Genomic DNA, 17,858 nt, shown 5'->3' with positions numbered 1-17,858 from the left:
TCAGGGACTTGCTTGCACCAGAGAAAACAACGACCAAGTCATACGAGGAGCTGAAAGTGCTAATTCGGGACCAACTCAAACTGAAGGAGAGCATCCTCACGGCCAGGCATCGATTTTATACACACCGCCGCCACGAGGGCCAGGAAATTACGAAGTATGCTGCCGACCTCAGGAGGCTGGCTGGACCGTGTGAATTCGGCGCATCACTTGCTGATGCCTTGTGGGACGTCTTCGTAATTGGCATCAGTCGTGAGGCCCTTCTTCACAGGCTACTCTCTGCCAAAACCACTGTCACTCTGCAGAAGGCCATCAGCATCAGCCAGGCATTCATGACCTCAAGCTACAACTCGAAGCAGATGATGACTCACTCTCAGAATTCAAACCCAGCAAGTACTGAAAATAGAATGGTGCCTTTCACAGGCAGAACTGTTGAACGTGAATCTGCCCAGGGCAGAGTGTACAGGCCCCCGAGTCCTTTAACTCAGAGTCCGCCGAGGGGTGCAACCGTAAGGCGAGTAGCACCATGCTGACATTGTGGAGGTAATCACAGGGCTCATCGGTGTCTGTTCAGAGACTGTGTGTGCAAAGGCTGCAGCACAAAGGGCCACCTCCAACGAATGTGCAAAGGAGCTGTGACTCACCACGTGGAAGAGGAGTCAGCAGATGGCTGTGAATCCAGCGCGGATTACAAGGAGATGGCTAGAGAGGCAGCTCAGTCCCAGGATGAAGTGTATGGAGTATATACCTGCACCACAGATTGTCCTCCAGTGATAATGGAAGTCGAGATAAATGGCGTTCCAGTCTTCATGAAAATGGACACGGAGGCGAGTCAGTCAGTAATGAGCCAGGAAGCCTTTGAGAGGCTATGAAACGATCAAGCTGAACGACCCAAGCTGGTCCCGGTTCAGGCAAAACTGCACACCTACACCAAGGAACTGATATCAGTTGTTGGTAGTGCGGATGTAAATGTATCCCATGATGGCGCGGTGCACCATTTACCATTGTGGATTGTTTCAGGTGATGGACCAACGTTACTTGGAAGAAGGTGGATGGGGAAGATTCATTGGAACTGGGAAGACTTCATCCCTCCAGCGATTGACGTCCCCCGTGCTCAGAGGCAGAGAAAGCCCCCATCTTCGGTTGGACCAGGCACCGGAGAGCAGATCCATGCAGCCCCCGATGCACAGACCGCTCATCAGGACTGCGTGGCGATGATCCGGCCGAGGCGACCCGAATGCACCTTCCCGGTTTCAGTGGCAGGACTCCTGGGGAGGAAGATTGAATCCAAGGGCGCCTTTCCAGCTTTAGTGGCAGAAACCCTGGGAAAGAAGATCGCAGCAGTCACATCATGGACAGGGAAAAGATGGCATCCAAACCACGAGGTGCAGCGCTAATGGTGCAATGACATGTGGTTCCATGCAAGGAAGACGATTGGGGTAAAAGTAGTAAGGCCATTTTAAAGGAGGCCAGCAACCCGCCATTTTTGAATGAGCTGCTTGAAATTGGTAACCAATGTAAAAGTCCGGCTGTAAGGAGCAAAATGTTGTTGAGCGATGTCGGGTGCAAATTGCAATCAGCCAATGTAGTGGGCGAACACCTAACGGTCGTATACAGGTCCAGCGGGCTACCCAATGCTGTATTCTGTGTCCCCAGGACCAGAATGTTGTATCATAAAGTGTTCCCACAGCTGACAAAAGTAGACAAGCCGCAGAATAAACAATCCCCGGAGAGCAAAGGCACCGGTAGCGATACCCTGCCTCAGATCGGTTTAACATTGCAGGCACCTGATGGCATGAACCGCCACGGGCCAGAAACAGTAAACTGCGCCTATGCTCGCAGTCGGCTACCGTCGCCCACCACCCGGGTGGAAAAGACCCAGCCCACAATCCCACTCGCCACCACGGCAATGCCCAAGAGCGAAGGGTCACCCGCAACAGGTCCTCCGAACGGGACCTGGACCAGCCAGGATCCTAAACTAGAGAGTGCTCACAACGGTGCCCTCAAGGAAAGCGAGTCAGCAGTCTACTGCGAACTGCTAGGCAACACAATGCAGCCCCACCGTTGCTTAGTCAAAACGCTCACTCACTCAGACCGCTTTCCAGGGAGCAGCAGCGACACAGTGCAAACGAAAAGGACAGGAAGGTCACAGACACATCAGCTCTATTTGGGCCTGCCCAACACTAGGAGTAATGGCAAGAGCCCTGAGCTCCGGCAAGTCGATCAAAATGAGCTCACCTCGCCCACAGACCCACTAGCATGGGGCGCTGCACCGCCACCAGACAACCCGGATCTCATCCGGCCGTGCTGGAATTAGACTGTCCTTGTGTACCTGTATTAATCATGTAAATGTACCACACAAAAAGAAACGCAACTGTAATCCACCCAACAAATGTATCAAGATGTAAATGTAAAACACATCTGATGAACTTGACTGCAACTTGCATGTAACGGGTCAATAGCATGAGAATGGAGTAGTCATGGACTCACAACCAGAAACCACTGGGACCTCCACTGGCAACAAATCTCACTACCAACCCACCCAAGCTAGAAGCGATCCTCCAATGGTCAACCAGGAAGAGCAAAGCCCTGGTCACCATCAAGGTACAAGTCAATTTGCATTAAAGACTTGGGGGGAAGTGATGTCATGTATGTAGACCATGTACACTAACTGTATAGTCACATAAGGTGTGCCACCAGAGGGCACTGTGGTGGGAGACCTGAGGGTCACCTGCACAGGTGTGCAGGGCCCAGTATAAAAGGCTGCCCACCATGCTTGTGCCTCACTCTGGAGTTAAAATAAATGGTACTAAGGTCACAACAGCTCAAGTACAATACCAGACCTCGTGGAGTTATTCATAAGAGTATTAAAGACATAACACTTATGTTCTTATGTGACGTTTGCTGCTGATTTCTCGCCATAAGGATTCCTTTTGCTGTCACCAGCTGAAGTCCAGCATGCTGCCCAGCAAACCCATTCCAGTGGGCTGGGGTTGTCCTGCACTTGCAGGAAGAGGAGATCTTATGAACTTAAAAATAGGAGCAGGAGTAGGCCATATGGCCCCTTGAGCCTACTCCGTCATTCAATAAAATCATGGCTGAGGGGTCTTGGCCTCAACTCCACTTCCCTGTCCGCTCCCCATAACCCTTGACACCCATCTTGTTGAGGAGTTTGGGCAGAGCAATGGAAGGCAGGTGTGTTTACACCTCAGGTGTGTGGCATCAGCTTGCAATCGGCCAATGAAGTGAAGCCCAGGCATGCCTACATGGCCATACCTGTGGAGGCCCTCCTTCAGCACTTCAGCAGGGAGGTCATTGTGTCCGTTGACAGGAGCCTGACCCACAGAGTACATCTCCCACAGGCACAGCCTGCCTGTTGCTGTGAAATCCACAACAGCCTTTAACATTTGCACTGCCAGAAGCTATCCAGCCCGGCACTGGTGATAATTGCCGCTTTGGCCAGCCTTTGATCCACTGGTACATCGAGCGGCTCACAGGAGCAGCAAGAGAGGGCTCAGCACTTTGATCAGGTGGCAGGCTCCCTCAAGTGCAAGGCCGCATTGACTTGTCATCATCAAGTCCCCTGATAACAATGTTTGAAGGACACCCTCAAAGCCTCCTTGATAAAGTGTAACATCCCCACCGGCACCTGGGACTCCCTGGCCCAAGAGGAGGAAGTGCATCCAGGAGGGCGCCGAGCTCCTCGAGTCTCATTGTTGAGAGCATGAAGAAACCAAGCGCAGGCAGTGGAAGGAGCGTGCGGCAAACCAGACTCCCCACCTACCCTTTCCTTCAACCACTGTCTGTCCCACCTGTGACCTAGACTGTAATTCCCATATTGGACTGTTCAGTCACCAAAGAACTAATTTTTAGAGTGGAAGCAAATCTTCCTCGACTCCGAGGGACTGCCTATTATGATAGCAACTCCACGGTATACATGAATAGGAAAGGTTTCCATTCCCTCAACAGACCGGGTGTTGGACCAGATTACTGGAGGTGAATGTGTGATACCTGGCAGCAGCTGCAATGCCCTCCTCTTGCGTCGATTCATGGTGCCAGCGCTATTTGAAGCCACGGACAGACTGGATGTCCAAAGTTCTCCCTGCCCATTTCTGCTCGTCTATTGCTACTTCCGCTTGCCCCTCCCCACTGGATACTTCACCAGGGTCTGCCCGCTGACTCTCCATCTGATTCCCTGTGCTGAACAGTGCTTGTTGGGTGATCAGCATCCTGCTCGTCACTGCTGCCTGATGTTCCTTCTTGGAAGCTATCACCAAGAGAAAGGGAACATGTGTTGGATTTTTGGAGTCTAGGGGGAATCAAAGGATATGGAGATCGGGCGAGAAAGTGGAGTTGAGGTCGATGATCAGCCATGATATTATTGAATGGCGGAGCACGCTCGAGGGGCCATAGGGTCTACTCCTGCTCCTATTTCTTATGTTCTTATGAGGTGTGCAGCACACAACTGTGCATACAGTAGCAAGGACAATGTGGCATCATGATATTGATGGGCAGAATTGTTGTTTGTGGATACCTCACTGAATCAGTTTAAAGGACCAGCAAAGTACAAGTTGAAGAGAGTATTTATCTTCTTGGACTGCCAAGTGGTTACCAGCCGTTCCTCATTCACTCCCCTCCAAGCCAATAATCTGGAAGGTCAGTTCCACTTGGCATGAAAGGTGGCACAGATTGGTTGCTCCACAGTAAAGGTTCTGAAAGATGCGAGCCACCTTCTCCTGTAGAGACAGAAAAATCAGACTCTTTCAGCAGCATTGTAATAATAGGGAACCTCCCCCAGCCCGCAATGATGAGATTGTATTCCACTTGGGAGTAGGGGATTACTGCCGATAATGCAAGTCATTTGAGTAACCATAGTGACTGGGTGACAAAACAGGCACCTTGTGTGTGACAAAGCCTTCTCCCTTAAAAGCCCCAGCAACCAGCAGCTGGGACTTGGGGGGGCAGTGAGGGGAGGGGGATGGTGAGGGGAGGGGGGCAGTGAGGGGAGGGGGATGGTGAGGGGAGGGGGCTGGTGAGGGTAGGGGGCTGTTGTGTTCCTAACACAGATGAGACTGCACACAGGGAGGTTAAAGTAACAGTAACCTCAGTCTTTATTAAGAAACTCCAGAATGAGTAACAGACCTAAGGGGCCGACTTATATAGAGTGCTCCCAAGGGATGCTGGGATACCTTGGGACTTCAGGGGATGCGCTCCCTTGTGGCAGAACATGGGAGTGCACGCTTTACAGCTACACAACATCACTCCCCCGCAAAGTCAAAGAGAAAATTATTTACAAGGTGAGCCGGTCGGGAGCCTTTCTTTCCCTGGTGGACCGCCTCGGAACAAATGTCTGTTCTGGTGTGTTGGCTGTGCCCTCGCTGGGCTGGCGTGTTGTTGACCCTGCAGGGCTGCTGAGTGAGCCTGCCCTTGCTGGGTTGTTGGGCATGATGGGTTCGATTTCCTGGTCCGGCGTGGTGTCGTTGATCCTCTGGGTGTGTGTTGTGGGCTCGATAAAGGTAGTGTCTGGTGTGGGTTGTTCAGGGCAGTCTGTGAACCGCAGCCTCGTTTGGTCCAAGTGCTTTGTGCAAATTTATCCAATGTCTAGTTTTACTACAAACACCCTACTCCCTTCTTTAGCTATCACCGTGCCCGCGATCCACTTGGGACCATGTCCATAGTTTAGCACATACACACGGTCATTCAGATCAATTTCCCGTGACACAGTGGCGCGACCATCATTTACATTTTGCTGCTGCCGCCTGCTCTCTACCTGATCATGCAGGTTGGGGTGAACCAGTGAGATTCTGGTTTTAATTGTCCTTTTCATGAGTAGCTCAACCGGGGGCACCCCTGTGAGCGAGTGGGATCTCGTGCGGTAGCTGAGCAGTACTCGGGACAGGCGGGTTTGGAGTGAGCCTTCTGTGACATGTTTGAGGCTCTGTTTGATTTTTTTGTACTGCCCGCTCTGCCTGCCCATTGGAGCTGGTTTAAACGGGGCCGAGGTGACATGTTTGATCCCATTGCGGGTCATGAATTCTTTAAACTTGGCACTAGTGAAACATGGCCCGTTGTCACTGACCAGTATGTCAGGCAGGCCGTGGGTGGCAAACATAGCCCTCAGGCTTTCAATGGTGGTGGTGGCGGTGCTTCCCGACATTATTTCGCATTCAATCCATTTTGAAAAAGCATCCAGCACCACCAGGAACATTTTACCGAGAAACGGGCCCGCATGTTCGACATGAATCCTCGACCATGGTCTGGAGGGCCAGGACCACAAACTTAGTGGTACTTCTCTGGGCGCGTTGCTCAACTGAGCACACACGCTGCATTGCCGTACACAGGACTGTAAGTCAGAGTCGATACCGGGCCACCACATGTGGGATCTGGCTATTGCTTTCATCATTACTATATCCGTGTGTGTGCTGTGGAGATTCGAGATGAACATCTCCCTGCCCTTTTTGGGTAGCACTACGCAGTTACCACACAACAGGCAGTCTGCCTGAATGGACAGCTCGTCCTTTTGCTGCTGGAACGGCTTGATTAGCTCTTGCATTTCAACGGGGATGCTGGCCCAGCTCCCATGCGGTACACAGTTTTTTACGAGGGACAGCAGAGGATCTTGGCTGGTCCAAGTCCTAATCTGGCGGGCTGTGACAGGTGATTTATCATTTTCAAATGCTTCCATGACCATCAACAAGTCTGCGGGCTGCGCCATTTCCACCCCCGTAGTGGGCAATGGTAGCCGACTGAGAGCATCCGCACAGTTCTCGGTGCCTGGCCTGTGGCAGATGGTATAGTTATATACTGATAGCGTGAGTGCCCACCTTTGTATGCGGGCTGAGGCATTAGTATTTATCCCCTTGTTTTCAGCGAACAGCGATAAGAGGGGCTTGTGATCGGTTTCCAGCTCAAATTTGAGGCCAAACAGGCACTGATGCTTTTTCTTTACCCCGAACACACATGCTAATGCCTCTTTTTTTATCATGCTGTCGGCTCTCTCGGCTTTAGACAAGCTTCTGGAAACATAGGCGACAGTTTGCAACTTCCCCGCAATGTTAGCTTGTTGTAATACACACCCGACCTCGGACGACGATGCATCACATGCTAGCACAAGTCTTTTACATGGGTTATTCAATACTAGCAGCTTGTTGGAGCATAAAATGTTTCTGGCTTTCTCAAAGGCAATTACTTGTTTTTTTCCCCATACCCAGTTCTCACCTTTACGCAATAACACATGTAGGGGCTCTAAGAGAGTGCTTAACCCCGGTAGGAAGTTACCAAAATAGTTGAGGAGTCGCAGGAACGACCGCAGCTCCGTGACGTTCTGTGGCCTGGGCGCGTTCCTGACAGCATCTGTCTTGGCGTCTGTGGATCGAATACCATCCGCCGCGATCTTTCTCCCCAGAAACTCCACTTCTGTTGCCATGAAGATTCATTTCGACCACTTCAGCAGCAGCCCTATGCAATCCAGTCGCTGGAGGACCTCCTCCAGGTTTTGTAGGTGCTCGACGGTGTCCCGATCCGTGACCAATATGTCGTCCTGAAAAACCACCGTGCGTGGTACCGACTTCAGTAGGCTCTCCATGTTTCTCTGGAAGATCGCTGCAGCCGACCGAATTCCAAACGAGTATCTGTTGTAGATGACCAGTCCCTTGTGCGTGTTGATGCAGGTGAGGCCCTTCAAAGACTGCTCCAGCTCCTGTGTTATGTAGGCTGAAGTCAGGTTGAGCTTGGTGAACATCTTGCCTCTTGCCAGTGTCGCAAATAGGTCGTCTACCTTAGGTAGCGGGTATTAGTCTTGTATCGAGAAACGATTAATAATCGGCGCAAATCCTGACCGTGCCATCACTTTTGAGTGCTGGAACAATCGGGCTGGCCCACTCACTGAATTCCACTGGGGAGATGATGCCCTCGCGTTGCAACCTGTCCAGCTCGATTTCCACTCTCTCCCTCATCATGTGAGGTACCCTTGTGGTGAATGGGTCGTGTCTCTGGGACCAAGTGGATCTGCACCTTCACCCCAAAAAGTTTCCAATGCCTGGCTCAAAAAGGAAGGAAATTTGTTAAGAACCTGGGTACATGAGGCCTCATCGACATGTGATAGCGCTCGGATGCCATCCCAGTTCCAGCGGATTTTGCCCAGCCAGCTCCTTCCAAGCAGTGTGGGGCTATCGCCCGGGACAATCCAGAGTGGCAGTTCGTGCACCGTGCCCTCGTAGGTGACCTTGACCATGGCACTCCCCAGGACAGTGATAAACTCTTTGGTGTACGTTCTCAGTTTCATGTGGGTGGGGCTCAGGGCTGGTCTGAGTGTCTTGTTGCACCACAGTCTCTCAAACATCTTTTTACTCATGATGGATTGGCTAGCGCCAGTGTCCAGTTCCATGGCTACGGGTAAGCCATTTAATTTTACATTTAGCATTATAGGTGGACATTTCATCGAAAATGTGTGCACCCCATGTACTTCAGCATCTGCCTCCTCTCTTTGAGGCTCGAAATTGCTTTGATCCACCATGGACCAATCTTCCTCTGCCACGTGGTAGTTAGCAGGTTTTGCAGAGCTTGCAGCTCGTCTGCAAGCTTGTTGGAGGTGTCCCATTGTTCCACAGCTCTTGCAAACATATCCTTTGAAGTGGCATGAATAGGCTGAATGGAAGCCTCCACAATGCCAATAAGGTGTGAATTGCCTTGCATTCATCCTTTGTTGCGGACTCTGAGTCATCTGGGTCACCTGAGGCATGCTGGCAGTTGCAGACTCGTGGTTTCTGCCCTGTATATTTCTGTTCGCAAACACAGTTCCAGTTAACTTATGAACATTGCTAGCACTTGTGTGCTGACAGATTTGTTTGGTGCTATCACTGGTGGACATAAACGCCTGTGCTATCACAATGGCCTTACTGAGGGTCAGTGTCTCTACAGTCAAAAGTTTTCGTAGGATGATCTCGTGGCCAATGCCCAGTACAAAAACGTCTCTGAGCATTTGCTCCAGGTAGCCATCACATTGTCCTGCAAGTCGCCTTAACTCAGCGACGTAGCTCGCCACTTCCTGACCTTCAGGTCGCTGGTACGTATAGAACCGATACCTCGCCATCAGCACGCTCTCCCTCGGGTTAAGATGCTCCGGAACCAGTGTACACAGCCCCTCATATGACTTATCTGTGGGCTTCACCAGAGCCAGAAGATTCTTCACGAGGCTGTCGGTCGGTGCCCCGCAGACCATGAGGAGGACCGCTCTCCTTTTTGCAGCGCTTCCTTCTCCGTCCAGCTCGTTGGCTACAAAGTACCGGTCTAACCATTTGACATAGGCTTCCCAGCCCTCACCCTCCGAGAACTTCTCCAGGATGCCCATAGCTTGCAGCATCTTTGTGTTGGATTAGTGTATTTCTCACCAATTGTTGTGTTCCTAACACAGATGAGACTGCCTACAGGGAGGTTAAAATAACAGTGACCTCAGTCTTTATTAATCCACTCCAGAATGAGTAACACACCTTAGGGGCCGGCTTATATACATTGCTCCCAAGGGATACTGGGATCCCTTGGGACTTCAGGGCATGCACTCCCTGGTGCGGAACATGGGAGTGCATGCTTTAACAGATACACAACAGGGGCAGTGAGGGGAGGGTGGTGGTGAGGGGCGGGGGGGCGGTGAGGGGAGGGGGTTGGTGAGGGGAGAGGTGCAGTGAGGGGAGAGGGGTAATGAGGGGTGGGGGGCAGTGAGGGGGACAGTGAGGGGAGGGGAACAGTGAGGGGCGAGGGGTCAGTGAGGGGATGGGGGCAGTGAGGGGAGGGGAGGGGGACAGTGAGGGGAGAGGGGCAGTGAGGGGAGGGGGGCAGTGTGGGGAGGGGGACAGTGAGGGGCGAGGGGTCAGTGAGGGGAGGGGAGGGGGGCAGTGAGGGGAGTGGGGCAGTGTGGGGAGGGGGGCAGTGAGGTGAGGGGGGCAGTGAGGGGAGTGGGGCAGTGAGGGGAGGGGAGGGGGACAGTGAGGGGAGAGGGGCAGTGAGGGGAGGGGGGCAGTGTGGGGAGGGGGACAGTGAGGGGCGAGGGGTCAGTGAGGGGAGGGGAGGGGGGCAGTGAGGGGAGTGGGGCAGTGTGGGGAGGGGGGCTGTGAGGGGAGGGGGCAGTGAGGGGCGAGGGGTCAGTGAGGGGAGGGGGCAGTGAGGGGAGGGGGGCAGTGAGGGGAGGAGGCAGTGAGGGGAGGGGGCAGTGAGGGGAGCAGGGCAGTGAAGGGAGGGGGGCAGTGAGGGGAGGGAGGCAGTGAGGGGAGAGGGATGGTGAGGGGAGGGGGCAGTGAGGGGAGAGGGCAGTGAGGGGAGGGGGGCAGTGAGGGGAGAGGGATGGTGAGGGGAGAGGGTTGGTGAGGGGAGGGGGCAGTGAGGTGAGGGGAGGGGGCAGTGAGGGGAGGGGGTAGTGAGGGGAGGGGGCAGTGAGGGGCGAGGGGTCAGTGAGGGGAGGGGAGGGGGGCAGTGAGGGGAGTGGGGCAGCGTGGGGAGGGGGGCTGTGAGGGGAGGGGGCAGTGAGGGGCGAGGGGTCAGTGAGGGGAGGGGGCAGTGAGGGGAGGGGGGCAGTGAGGGGATGGGGGCAGTGAGGGGAGGGGAGGGGGACAGTGAGGGGAGAGGGGCAGTGAGGGGAGGGGGGCAGTGTGGGGAGGGGGACAGTGAGGGGCGAGGGGTCAGTGAGGGGAGGGGAGGGGGGCAGTGAGGGGAGTGGGGCAGTGTGGGGAGGGGGGCAGTGAGGTGAGGGGGGCAGTGAGGGACGAGGGGTCAGTGAGGGGAGGGGAGGGGGGCAGTGAGGGGAGTAGGGCAGTGTGGGGAGGGGGGCTGTGAGGGGAGGGTGCGGTGAGGGGCGAGGGGTCAGTGAGGGGAGGGGGCAGTGAGGGGAGGGGGGCAGTTAGGGGAGGGGGGCAGTGAGGAGAGGAGGCAGTGAGGGGAGGGGGCAGTGAGGGGAGCAGGGCAGTGAAGGGAGGGGGGCAGTGAGGGGAGGGAGGCAGTGAGGGGAGAGGGATGGTGAGGGGAGGGGGCAGTGAGGGGAGAGGGCAGTGAGGGGAGGGGGGCAGTGAGGGGAGAGGGATGGTGAGGGGAGAGGGTTGGTGAGGGGAGGGGGCAGTGAGGTGAGGGGAGGGGGCAGTGAGGGGAGGGGGTAGTGAGGGGAGGGGGCAGTGAGTGGAGGGGGCAGTGTGGGGAGTGGGGCAGTGAGGGGAGAGGGTCGGAGAGGGGAGAGGGGCAGTGAGGGGAATGGGACAGTGAGGGGAGGGAAATGGTGAGGGGAGAGAATCGGTGAGGGGAGCGGGGCAGTGAGGGGAGGGGGTAGTGAGTGGAGGGGGCAGTGAGGTGCGAGGGGTCAGTGAGGGGAGGGGAGGGGGGCAGTGAGGGGAGTGGGGCAGTGTGGGGAGGGGGGCAGTGAGGTGAGGGGGGCAGTGAGGGGAGTGGGGCAGTGAGGGGAGGGGAGGGGGGCAGTGAGGGGAGAGGGGCAGTGAGGGGAGGGGGGCAGTGTGGGGAGGGGGACAGTGAGGGGCGAGGGGTCAGTGAGGGGAGGGGAGGGGGGCAGTGAGGGGAGTGGGGCAGTGTGGGGAGGGGGGCTGTGAGGGGAGGGGGCAGTGAGGGGCGAGGGGTCAGTGAGGGGAGGGGAGCAGTGAGGGGAGGGGGGCAGTGAGGGGAGGAGGCAGTGAGGGGAGGGGGCAGTGAGGGGAGCAGGGCAGTGAAGGGAGGGGGGCAGTGAGGGGAGGGAGGCAGTGAGGGGAGAGGGATGGTGAGGGGAGGGGGCAGTGAGGGGAGAGGGCAGTGAGGGGAGGGGGGCAGTGAGGGGAGAGGGATGGTGAGGGGAGAGGGTTGGTGAGGGGAGGGGGCAGTGAGGTGAGGGGAGGGGGCAGTGAGGGGAGGGGGTAGTGAGGGGAGGGGGCTGTGAGGGGCGAGGGGTCAGTGAGGGGAGGGGAGGGGGGCAGTGAGGGGAGTGGGGCAGTGTGGGGAGGGGGGCTGTGAGGGGAGGGGGCAGTGAGGGGCGAGGGGTCAGTGAGGGGAGGGGGCAGTGAGGGGAGGGGGGCAGTGAGGGGAGTGGGGCAGTGTGGGGAGGGGGGCTGTGAGGGGAGGGTGCGGTGAGGGGCGAGGGGTCAGTGAGGGGAGGGGAGGGGGGCAGTGAGGGGAGTGGGGCAGTGTGGGGAGGGGGGCAGTGAGGTGAGGGGGGCAGTGAGGGGAGTGGGGCAGTGAGGGGAGGGGAGGGGGACAGTGAGGGGAGAGGGGCAGTGAGGGGAGGGGGGCAGTGTGGGGAGGGGGACAGTGAGGGGCGAGGGGTCAGTGAGGGGAGGGGAGGGGGGCAGTGAGGGGTGTGGGGCAGTGTGGGGAGGGGGGCTGTGAGGGGAGGGGGCAGTGAGGGGCGAGGGGTCAGTGAGGGGAGGGGGGCAGTGAGGGGAGGGGGCAGTGAGGGGAGGAGGCAGTGAGGGGAGGGGGCAGTGAGGGGAGCAGGGCAGTGAAGGGAGGGGGGCAGTGAGGGGAGGGAGGCAGTGAGGGGAGAGGGATGGTGAGGGGAGGGGGCAGTGAGGGGAGAGGGCAGTGAGGGGAGGGGGGCAGTGAGGGGAGAGGGATGGTGAGGGGAGAGGGTTGGTGAGGGGAGGGGGCAGTGAGGTGAGGGGAGGGGGCAGTGAGGGGAGGGGGTAGTGAGGGGAGGGGGCAGTGAGGGGCGAGGGGTCAGTGAGGGGAGGGGAGGGGGGCAGTGAGGGGAGTGGGGCAGTGTGGGGAGGGGGGCTGTGAGGGGAGGGGGCAGTGAGGGGCGAGGGGTCAGTGAGGGGAGGGGGCAGTGAGGGGAGAGGGCAGTGAGGGGAGGGGGCAGTGAGGGGAGAGGGATGGTGAGGGGAGAGGGTTGGTGAGGGGAGGGGGCAGTGAGGTGAGGGGAGGGGGCAGTGAGGGGAGGGGGTAGTGAGGGGAGGGGGCAGTGAGGGGCGAGGGGTCAGTGAGGGGAGGGGAGGGGGGCAGTGAGGGGAGTGGGGCAGTGTGGGGAGGGGGGCTGTGAGGGGAGGGGGCAGTGAGGGGCGAGGGGTCAGTGAGGGGAGGGGGCAGTGAGGCGAGGGGGGCAGTGAGGGGATGGGGGCAGTGAGGGGAGGGGAGGGGGACAGTGAGGGGAGAGGGGCAGTGAGGGGAGGGGGGCAGTGTGGGGAGGGGGACAGTGAGGGGAGGGGGGCAGTGAGGTGAGGGGGACAGTGAGGGGCGAGGGGTCAGTGAGGGGTGGGGAGGGGGGCAGTGAGGGGAGTGGGGCAGTGTGGGGAGGGGGGCAGTGAGGGGAGGGGGGCAGTGAGGGGAGGAGGCAGTGAGGGGAGCAGGGCAGTGAGGGGAGCAGGGCAGTGAAGGGAGGGGGGCAGTGAGGGGAGGGAGGCAGTGAGGGGAGAGGGATGGTGAGGGGAGGGGGCAGTGAGGGGAGAAGGCAGTGAGGGGAGGGGGGCAGTGAGGGGAGAGGGATGGTGAGGGGAGAGGGTTGGTGAGGGGAGGGGGCAGTGAGGTGAGGTGAGGGGGCAGTGAGGGGAGGGGGTAGTGAGGGGAGGGGGCAGTGAGTGGAGGGGGCAGTGTGGGGAGGGGGGCAGTGAGGGGAGGGGGGCAGTGAGGGGAGGAGGCAGTGAGGGGAGCAGGGCAGTGAGGGGAGCAGGGCAGTGAAGGGAGGGGGGCAGTGAGGGGAGGGAGGCAGTGAGGGGAGAGGGATGGTGAGGGGAGGGGGCAGTGAGGGGAGAAGGCAGTGAGGGGAGGGGGGCTGTGAGGGGAGAGGGATGGTGAGGGGAGAGGGTTGGTGAGGGGAGGGGGCAGTGAGGTGAGGGGAGGGGGCAGTGAGGGGAGGGGGTAGTGAGGGGAGGGGGCAGTGAGTGGAGGGGGCAGTGTGGGGAGTGGGGCAGTGAGGGTAGAGGGTCGGAGAGGGGAGAGGGGCAGTGAGGGGAATGGGACAGTGAGGGGAGGGAAATGGTGAGGGGAGAGAATCGGTGAGGGGAGCGGGGCAGTGAGGGGAGGGGGTAGTGAGTGGAGGGGGCAGTGAGGGGAGAGGGGCAGTGAAAGGGGACCTCAGCTGCCCATTGACGCTCACGGCCAATCAGGCCTGTGATTGGCCGAGCAGCACATCTGCCTGTATCAGGCAGGAGGCTGCTTAAATATGAAAATGGGGGTCCTATGCTAATGGCAATTTTCAGTTACAATGGGGTAGAGCATCGACCATACTCTGCCCATTTGTACCAGATATTGAACGACCGAACGGAGGTTGAAAGGTTGTCGAGCTGAAACATTAACTCTGTTTCTCTCTCCACAGATGCTGCCCGACCTGCTAAGGCTTTCCAGCATTTTCTATTTTTATTTCTGATTTCCAGCATCCGCAGTATTTTGCTTTTGTTCTCAAAGCGACTCCCTGGAGGTAGCTCGCAAAATGACTCAGGAAACGTTCGATTTGTTTTTTGGTGGTACAGGCGAGATGCCCTGAAATCGCAGGGCACAGATCAGCAAACATCTCACTGAACAGTAGAAGAGGCTTGAGGGGCTGAATGGCCTACTCCTGGTCCTATGCGTTTCCTATGAAGATGCAGTTTTCACAGCTCCTGCAATCAACTACTGGGGCAGAGCAGTAAGACATGATGGTAAAATGATGCATCCTCTATAGACGCATCAGCCTTTTAAGAGCTGCTCCAGACCCAATTCCCCACACAAGACCTGACATCGTGCTCCCTGCACAGGTTGGAAATACTCAGGAAGTTAAATTATACAAATTAAGTGATCTACAGAAAGAAAGAGAGAGGGAGTCGAAGGAAATTGAGGAAGAGGTGGTTTGAGAAAGGGAAGGGTTGAAAGAGTGAGCAGAGAGAGGGAGAAGGGGTAAGAGAGAGAGAGGGAGCGAGAGGCGCTAAGGGAAAGGAGGGTTGAGAGGGAGAGGTGGGTTGAGAGAGATTGGGAATGGTGAGTAAGAGGGTTGTGGGGTTAGGATGGAGGGAAGGGGTTCAGTGAGAGGGAACAGGGTTAAGAGAAAGAATGGGGTTGGAAGAGAGAGGTTTGAGAAAAAGAGGGATGAGAGAGAAAGGGTTGAGAGAGAGGTGGGATTGAATGAGAAGGAGTGTAATTAAAATATAATTACACAGCCAGTTTCTATTATAAGTGTGGATATAGGAATTTATAATGCAAGTATTGAAATAAGGACAGAATTTATGACTTCAAAATGGGTCTGAATTATATCTGCACATCGCTGTGCAATTATTCCTGAGCCTCCATCTTCGCTTCATCTGAAGATCACACTAAGTATTCATTCCCTGTGTTCAATTCCACTTCAACCCTTCAAGCTTCAACCACCAGCTGCCCCACCTGTAACAGAGTCTGTCGATCCCACATTGGTCTCATCAGTCAATTTCGAACTCATGTTAGTGTGGAAGCTTTCAGCCTCGACTCCGGGGACTGCTTTAGAAGAAGAGGCAACTCCACAGAAGATCAACTCGTAATATGATTGTGATATATTCACAACACAGCACACACAGCTTCATAACATGGCAGGCAGCTCTTTCGGAAGTCTCCGGAAAGGTGCCTGGGCTGTTTATTATTAACCCTGCACTTGCAGTACACAATATGTCCACATCCACAGTGTGGCGCTACAACATTACAAGCTTACAGACATTACACTTCTCCCTCCTTAATGAAGAAGCCATCATAACAAACATCATACATAACTTTCATGTTTATACATAACACAGGATATAAACTTATTTTTTTTTCCATATTTACAAATTTAACTTTACCACTTGTTTTCTGTTTCGAAGAGGATACCTTCGCTCTCGAACAGAACCTTCCAAACATGGTCTCGAATCTAAACTCATTCGAGACTCATCCTGAGGAACATTTTTCTCCACGGAATTTCCTTGATTTTCATTTGAAGTCACTCTAACTTCAGGCTCTTTGTTTTCCTGACTCGGACTCAGACTTTCATTCTGATTCTCTCCTACATTTGTTTCCAGTACATTGGATTTAGGATTTGCTACTGGTGTATCAAAACTATCTGATGAGTCAGAAATAATTGAATCATTCCCACCTTCAACTCCTTCCATGTCTGTAGGTAAAATATGATCAATATGAACAAACCTAACCTGTCCATTATCAAACATCTTTACCAAATATGTGCAAGGACCACATATCTTCACCACTCTTCCTGGTAACCACGTTAACCATTTATGGTGATGGTTCTTCACTCTCACCTTCTGGTTAAATTTCACACTTCTCTCTTTTACTCTACCTCTATCCTTATTCTCTTTCTGCCTTAATTGTGTCTCTTCTACGGACTGTGCCAAATTTGGCTTTAACAACGAGAATCTGGTTCGAAGTTGTCATTTGAGAAACAACTCTGCTGGTGTTCTACCAGTAGTTGTATGAGGAGTATTTCGATATGTAATCAAAAAATTAACCAATCTGTGATCCAATGACAACTGTTGTTTCCTTGGATTTGGATCTAACATTTGTTTTATGAGGGCACGTTTTACAATTTGTACAATGCGCTCTGCTGCACCATTCGAAGCAGGATGGTATGGTGGAACCTTGGTATGTTTCACACCATTTTTGCTCGTGAATTGTGCAAATTCTTCTGAACGAAATTGTGGTCCATTATCCGAAACAATTTCTTCAGGGAGGCCAAATGAAGAAAATAATCTTCGTAAAATGTCCAATGTTTTACTTATTGTTATTTTCCACATTGGAAACACCTCAACCCACTTCGAATGGCTATCAATCACAATGAACAATTGTTGTCCTTCTAACTCAGCAAAATAAATATGTAGCCGTTGCCACACCCTGGGAGGCCATTTCCATGGCTGTAATGGTACTGGTGGTGGTTGCTTGCTTACCGATTGACATGTCATACAATGACTCACAATGTACTCGATATCTTTATCAAGACCTGGCCACCATAAATAACTGCGTGCAAAACTCTTGGTCAAGCACATTCCCAGGTGCTGGTCATGGAGGTCTCCTAATAATTTGGACCTGAATTTATTTGGTATAACCACTCTTGCACCCCACATGATACAATCTTTATCGACTGATAATTCATTCCTATGAATGAAGAATGGATGTGTATCTTTATCTGTTACCTGGTTTGGCCATCCATTTGCAATATAATCACACACCTTTGACATCACTGGGTCACGTTTGGTTGCTCTACCAATCTCTTCAGCTGTGACTAGCAGTTCATCAATATATGAAAAATAAAACACTTCTTCCCTATCGGGTGTAACTTGTGATGGGGAAGGCAATCTAGACATTGCATCAGCATTACTGTGATCAGCTGATCATCTGTATTCAATCTCATATGTATATGCTGACAAAATCAAAGCCCATCTCTGTATTCGGGCTGCAGCTAATGTTGGAACTGGGGACTTTGGATGGAGGATTGCTGTTAGGGGCTTATGGTCCGTAACGATGGTAAACTTATGACCATACAAGTATTTGTGAAACTTCTTGACCCCAAAACTTAATGCCAAAGCTTCCCTTTCAATTTGCGCATAATTACTCTCACTGGCACTGAGAGTGCGTGAAGCAAAAGCAATTGGTCTCTCCTCCCCACTACATAATACATGGGAGATTACTGCCCTAACTCCATATGGAGAGGCATCACATGCTAGCTTAATCTCCTTAGATATGTCATAGTGAACTAACATGGTGCTCTCTACCAATTTGCTTTTAAACTCCTTGAATGCTGTGTCACATTCTTTTGACCACTTCCAATGGACCTGTTTTTTCAAAAGTTCATTCAGTGGATGTAATTCTGTAGCCAAATTTGGTAGGAACTTCCCATAATAGTTCAAAAGATCCAAGAATGAACGAAGTTCAGTGACATTCCTGGGAGTGAGTACATTTCTAATTGCATCCAATTT

This window comes from Pristiophorus japonicus, chromosome 18 (genome assembly GCF_044704955.1).
Source record: "Pristiophorus japonicus isolate sPriJap1 chromosome 18, sPriJap1.hap1, whole genome shotgun sequence".
NCBI lineage: Eukaryota > Metazoa > Chordata > Chondrichthyes > Pristiophoridae > Pristiophorus > Pristiophorus japonicus.
Note: the sequence above shows the minus strand (reverse complement) of the source record.